This window comes from Macrobrachium nipponense, chromosome 37 (assembly GCF_015104395.2).
Source record: "Macrobrachium nipponense isolate FS-2020 chromosome 37, ASM1510439v2, whole genome shotgun sequence".
Classification (NCBI taxonomy): Eukaryota; Metazoa; Arthropoda; class Malacostraca; order Decapoda; family Palaemonidae; genus Macrobrachium; species Macrobrachium nipponense.
In genome coordinates, this window is record NC_061097.1 from 42371400 (window position 1) to 42378899 (window position 7500).

Here is a 7500-nt window from a genome sequence, read left to right on the forward strand (position 1 = left end):
TCTCTAAATTAGCCATGGAATAGGACCCATCTGTAATAAAAATAATAATGAATAAAAGATAGATTACGCACATCACTCTTTTCAAAGTATTCACGTGAAGAGAGTATTTCACACTTCTCTCTCTTTTTCAAAGGTAACGGTTTTCTAAGTTTTTACAAAATATGTCCTACCTTTGATGTGGGGCTTTGTCTCCCGACATTCGGTGTGTAACACTTCACCTCTTGGCGTTCACCTAAAAGAATGTGGACTTTCGCAAGAGCCTTGGACTATTAGGCCCTGTAACATCCGTACAAACGAATGTGCACGCCTCTCGACCGAGTGAGTGATCTCTCGGTTAAACTGCTTGCGTATTCAAATTCCTTTCTCAGCCTGTCTCCAAGCGAGAAGTGATATGTGACTTCACTTAACATTACATAGTACATCACATTGGCATTTTAAACATATTATAAATCATTGTCCCTCTTTCATCTGACAGAGCTCGGCACCCCTAAAATTGCTAAGCTCCCGCCTAGCCACTGGTTACACAACAGCTCATATATATAAAAACACATTGGCCGGCTCAAAAAAAAAAAAAAGTAAGTTAGTGCACTCTCGTCGCACACCATATCGGTCAAACTAATGCACAATGTATCAATTTACCACATGTCTTAGGGCCACCTCCGTTGCTGGAGCCCTTGTGCTTCGTCGAATACACAAAAGTTTAAGAACTCCTAGCACATAAATGGTGATCAGTATAGCACCTAGCATGACCATTAATATTGGTATAGTGTAACGGTCGTCGAAAAAAAATTCCTCTTCGTCACTATCCTCCAGCGGCGGGACTGTAACGGTCTTCCACTGTAGGCGGAATTCGAACCGCCTTATGGTTTCCATGTAAGTGTCTGTGAAATATTTTAGTAGACGAGTTGTAGACAAGCCGACTAAGTACCATGAAGAAATCCAAGAGAACCCTGCAGGAACCATCAAACAGCTGGGATCCCTGTAGGACGAGCGAATTGTTGTAGACGCAGGTCGAGTGAGTAAACCAACTCGAAACAACTCAGCACGCGCCATTATTCAGCGTCTGCGACCCTCGTGAGTGTATCCAACACCCTCTCGTCGCGAAACTGTAGATTCGACGTTTTCTACTGAAGTAAATGTGGTCACCATTCCGTTATCAAGGAGATATCCCGTGACTTCCATCCAAGTGCTACTCGCACCCGCCTCGTCGAAGACTGTAGACTCCTGATTTATCACAGAACGTATTTCTGAGACGAAATATCGAAGACCTTTCCTTTCATCCTTTGCAAAGGCAGTCCATAGAAACGCCAATTCGTGTGTAGACTCAACTCGACCTCTGGTACTGTAGAACGAAGTCGTCTCCATCGCCATCATACGTGAGTTGGGAATTCTCCAAAGTCATTGTGTGTCCGTATTTATTTAAAGGTCTACATGGTCATAAACTGACTAAAGTCTTGTTGTACCCCAGAAATCTGTCACTAATTAATATACTCAATCTACTAGTCAAATATTAAAAAATTCCTCGCTAAACCAAATATAATCTTTACCCACTGAATCCTCACAAACAATCCCATATATGACAAACATGCTATCAAAAGAGAAGACATAAGTCTAACAGCAAAAACCCCTTTATGGTTTATATAACTAGCCTCCATAAAATATAATGCCGAACACCCCTTCTATCCAACTCACATACCCTGACAAATCATATCTCCTATCTAAAAGAAAAATGCTATTTAGAGCTTAACCCTCATTACAACATCTCTCGGAATAAGATAATACAACAATAATAAGTGAACTTTCCCCCATTACACAGCGTACATAAGAGAAAAAGAAACATATATAATTCAATATCTTTCCCAAAACGGAATGTGTACCGTTAAGGAATCTGCTACCGCAGCAAACCCATCGACCAGAAACGACCAGAAAAGAATCCCCTTACATGATACGTTCTCGTGAAATGCCATAATCAGCATCTACGAAAATAGTGCAAATCCCCGAGTAATCAACTCCAAAGGGGAAAATCCGCAACCGGACTCATTACAGCAATGTTAGCAAAACATCCACTTGTGAACACTTCAGGTGCTTCAAACTGCTGCAGTCAAACTTGCAACGCCAGAAACTCATGATTCTTAAAAAAAATGTTCTATACTGAAACTACATCAGCACATTCCACAGAACTATCTCTAGGATATGACCAAGGTGTTCAAAGATTGTCTCGAAGACATAATTCTCCCAAACGATACTGTCCAATTATATAAAAAAAACTATCACCTATTCGGGACAAAAAAAAACTACGATAAACTCACAATTCCATAATTATATACCACCAAAAAAAAACAGGAAGTCACCCTCAAGGATTCATACCATCTCCTTATATATATAAATCATCGTCTTAATAATAACACCACTACGGTGATATAAATATTTCCTCTATTTAATTAATGACCCTACGCCAAAAAAATAATCCCGTATCTCAGCTAAAGCAAACAAATTTGCCATATTTCAACAAGTACCTACGCAAAATATTAACCCAGAAATCTTACGCCAAAACGCCGCAGATTTGCGAATAAGAAAAAAAACCGTAGAAGGAAATAAAAGAGAGGAAAAAAATGTGAAGGCATTCTGTCACCAAATCACGCAAAAAAACAGACAGCAAGAAAAAAAAAAATGCAATTGCGCGACAATATATTAATCACCACAACTAATTTTTTTTCAATTTCGAGATATGTGTTAACCTCGACTGACCTGTTTGTTCATTTAAGACTACAAATCTGTTTCCAATTTTCTCTTCAATGACTTTAAAAGGACCTTCAAAATTTGGGCCTAGTTTGTAATTTAACTCATTTCTCACGTTAAGTTTTAAAAATACCTTGTCTTCGACACTGATCTTGGGATCAGACGATTTAACTATTACTTTTTCTGTACCATATCTCTAGTTGTGATTCGAAGATTATGGTCTCGAGACATGCGTGTCTCTCTCGCGCTTTGGATATCAACGCCTCGGCCGTATCCTCCCCTATGATGAGGCATAGTTAGCAAATCAAATGTGCCTCGCGCTGGACAACCAAAACAAAGCTTTAAATGGGGACATTTTAATTGAATCACTGACCATAATGTTAACTACTAATCTCAGCAACATTAATATATCTGTCCCAATTCTTATCATTACCACCTACAGTTTTCCTGAGAGCCTCGAGCACTTTCCTGTTTGCTCGTTCGCACAACCCATTTGCCTCGGGTCTGTATGGAATGAATTGTCACTTTCCTGTATCCCCATGACTTCAGCTAAAAATTCCAAGGTTTTTGTTCACGAATTCCCCTCCCATTGTCGGTTAATAGAACTTCGGTGAGCCATATCTGCAAATGATACCATTGAAAACAAAACGCTATGGCTACTTCTTCGGCCCGTTTTATGCTTAAGTGGGAAAATTTCTACTATCCTTGTAAGTTCATCTATTATCACTAAACAAGTACTTGTTCGCATATCTAGACTCACAAAAATTCCCTAAGATATCCATATGTATTCTCTGAAAAGATCTACTCGGTATAAGATACGATTCCTATTTTGCATGAAGTTGTCCTTGCAGGCTTACATGCGTTTGCCACACCCGTACAATTCCTTCGTTACGAAATTTTCCACATCTTTCCCACCCCAATATTTTTTCCCAAGATGTATTTAGCACGAACCGTTTTTTTTTCCTATTCCAGTGAGGACTACCGAACCTGCAATGAACTATATCCAAAACCACTGGAATTAGGACCTTCGGAATTACGATCTGTGTCGTATCTCCTTTACTTTCACTGGTTCTCAACTTTTATTTAATTTTCCTAACCAATAGATTACCTTCTAACCCCAAACCCGCAAAAGGCAGCTTATAACGTTTCCTGACTAATTCCCCTCTTAGAAACGCTTTTGCATCTGCTAAAATCTCGTCCTCATACGACCGGAAACCGAATCGTATACGCACCGCGAATATGCGTCAACTGCGAAAACACTTTCATATGTGGAAAATTAAACTTTTCCTCTTCACGTTTTAAAACACTATTATTTCAGAACCCCCAGACGTTGATACTGACTTAGCCCGAGAGACGAACAGCTTACCTCTGTCCGACTAATTGAATCAGCAAAAAGAGCCCCGAGTTGCCTGTGACATGATTAATAACCCCTTTTTCCTACCAAAAAAGAAAAGACCCCCCTCTATCTAACTGGTCACCCGTCTCTTCGGAGAGTACCCACAGCTTATAAAATATATAAAAAGCCTCTTAAACCGCTGCCACCACTGTTCCTACCCTCCCCTGTCATTAGGCTATTAAGATCTCATAAGTACAAAAAACATATACTATCTATTACCCAAAGCAGTTGATTATAAAATAGACAAAATGATTAACAAGTCATAATGGCAGGAAGCCTAAAACTGTCCATAAAGAAAACCAGTAAGTTAACATTCTACCCTCCTGATTAAGAATTCTCTCCCAGACCCAAAATGTCAATAAGTACATCATATTAGTCAGGTTATTTGAGATTCCCGTCTCTAAATTAACCATGGAATAAAGATAATAATGAATAAAAGATTGATTACGCACATCACTCTTTCAAAGTATTCACGTAAAGAGAGTATTTCACATCTTCTCTCTTTTTCAAAGGTAACGGTTTTTAAGTTTTTACAAAATATGTCCTACCTTATGATGGGGCTTTGTCTCCCGACACTCGGTGTGTAACACTTCACCTCTTGGCGTTCACCTAAAAGAATGTGACTTTCGCAAGAGCCTTGGACTATTAGGCCTGTAACATCCGTACAACGAATGTGCACGCCTCTCGACCGAGTGAGTGATCTCTCGGTTAAACTGCTGCGTATTCAAATTCCTTCTCAGCCTGTCTCCAAGTGAGAAGTGATATGTGACTTCACTTAACATTACATGGTACATCACATTGGCATTTTAAACATATTATCAATCATTGTCCCTCTTTTCATCTGATATATATATATATATATATATATATATATATATATATATATATATATATATATATATATATATACTATACATACTATATGTATATATGTATATATATATATATATATATATATATAATATATATATATTGTAAAGGAATATTGATTTATAGAATGTAAAATTGCATAAAGGTTGAAAATTGATATTTGCATACAAAAAAAGTGTGTACACTAGAACAACAGATGGCAGTAGCGCTTGGCGTAGGCGGTAGTCGCCAAGGATAATGTACCGAAAATATGATATTTGGTCCATGGATGTCTAGCGTGAGTCGGGTATATAAAGGCCCAAAACGATTATTTTCGTTGGAGCTGAAACAAACAAGTGATTATAATAGTGTATCAAGTTTTGAGGAATATATTGGTAATGTATTGTTTATCCATTTGGACGTTTTCTTGTGTGATGTAACGTTGGTTGCCACTAACTTTTTGATGTTACAGTGAATTATTTATATGTTGTGTTGATGTTAAAGCTTTGCTGTCTTGGGTATATACTGTAAACAGTAAAGCAGTGATTAGTGATGAGTAGTCTTGATGAAGTGCTTGTATGGCGAGTCTTTGCTTTTGTGCAATGCGTCCGTAATTTGTTTAAATGTTCTGTTTGTGACTTTAACCTCCTTACTAATTGTTATTAAAGTACATTTTAAGTTATAGTGGGTTGTCACTGTTTCCTGATATATTCTCCTCGTAAATCCTTACCGAGAGAGATTTTTTTTTGTATATTACATGGGGGCCTGTCGAAACGAAACCCGAAACGTATCCCTACTCATTCTTTGCTCATCCTATCGAACGAAACCGAACATATCCATACTCAGTGTTTACTCACTTCTATCGAACGAAACCCGAACGTATCCTTATTAATTTTGCTTTATTCATGTCTAGCGTATTCGACCATAACTTGACGTATCCCTACTATTAATTGCTTTTCAGTACTTCCATGTACTTTAGAGAGGGGGGATTGAGTTGTGATAGTGGTAGTGCTATAATATTTGTCTTGCTGTGTTATTTTGAGCAGGTTATTAAAGATGTTTGATTTGAAAGATTTCATACGTAGTCCTAGTGGTGAAAAGTTAGAAGGTATAACTAAAATAGACTGGTTTGTTCTAGCTAGGTACTATAATGCACAAAAGTATCAGAATCTGCAAGGAATAGCAAGAAATCTCAAATAAAGTAAGTGAGGCGCTAATGACTTTAGGCATTTTGTCTGATAAGGAAGGTTGTACTAATGAGTTGGGAAGGGCAAGAAACTGATAGCCAGCAAAGCGCAAGTGAGAATAATACAGAGGGTAGTGCAAGTAAAAGTAGTAGGAAGGTGCCAAAGCCGTACGTGAAAAAACCAAGTCACACAGGGTTAAACCAAAAAAGTCCAAACTTTTTTATGAAGGGATGAGTGTTGAGCAGATGCAGATTCATTTGCAAATAGTTAGATTAGAGAAATGAGAAAGCTGTTGAACTAAAGAAGTTAGAAAAATGATGGAGAGCTGAAAAGGTTAGGAAGATTGAGGTTTGAGCAAAAGAGATAGAAGCTAAGATTGAAGTTGAGCAACAGAGGATAGAGCTATTGAGATGAAGAAACTTGAAGTAGAAGAAAAGTCCAGAGAAATACCAAAATCTTTTAGAATAGACAATGCAGTAAAAAGTGTACCAATTTTTGTTGAAAATGAAGTGGATGCATTTTTTTTACAATTTGAGAAAGTGCAGAACAGCGTGAATGGCCGAGAACGTCATGGAGCACGTTGGTTCAAACCTCCTTTCGAGGAAAGGCTAGGGAAGTATTTGCTGCTTATCTTTAGATGATTCCAAGGATTATGAGAGAGTAAATCTGAAGTTTTGAAGGCTTATGAATGGGCTAGCCCATGTATTCTAGTCGACAAACCTGACGGAAGTGCAAGAATGTGTACAGACTATCGAAAGGTACATAATGTAACTATAAAAGATACATATCCTATGCCCAGAGTAGAAGATATGATAATGTAGCAAAGTTTCCTTTTTTTAGTAAGTAAAATTGATTTATTGAAAGGATACTATCAAATTGAGTTAGACAAAAACAGCAGGGATATTGCTGCATTTGTTACACCCCATGGACTTTATAATTATAAGGTAATGCCATTTGGTTTATGTAAGCACCTCTGACATTCCAACGTCAGATGAATTATATCTTGAAGGATCCGAATCGAAGGTGTATTTGTTTATTTGGATGACATTATCATAGTTGGAGAAACCTGGGAAGATCACATTAAAAAAGTATATGATGTTTTTAAGAGGTTATTAGAATTCAATGTTACGATAAACCTTTCCAAATGTGAATTTGGTAAAATAAAACTACTGTTCAATATTTAGGACATGAAATAGGAAGTGGCCAAGTGAAACCTGTTGATTGTCATATTGAGGTCATGAAGAATTTGACCCTCCCTCTACATAAACGTGGAGTGATGAAATTTTTGGGAACAGTGGGGTATTACAGAAAATTTTGTAAGAACTTTTC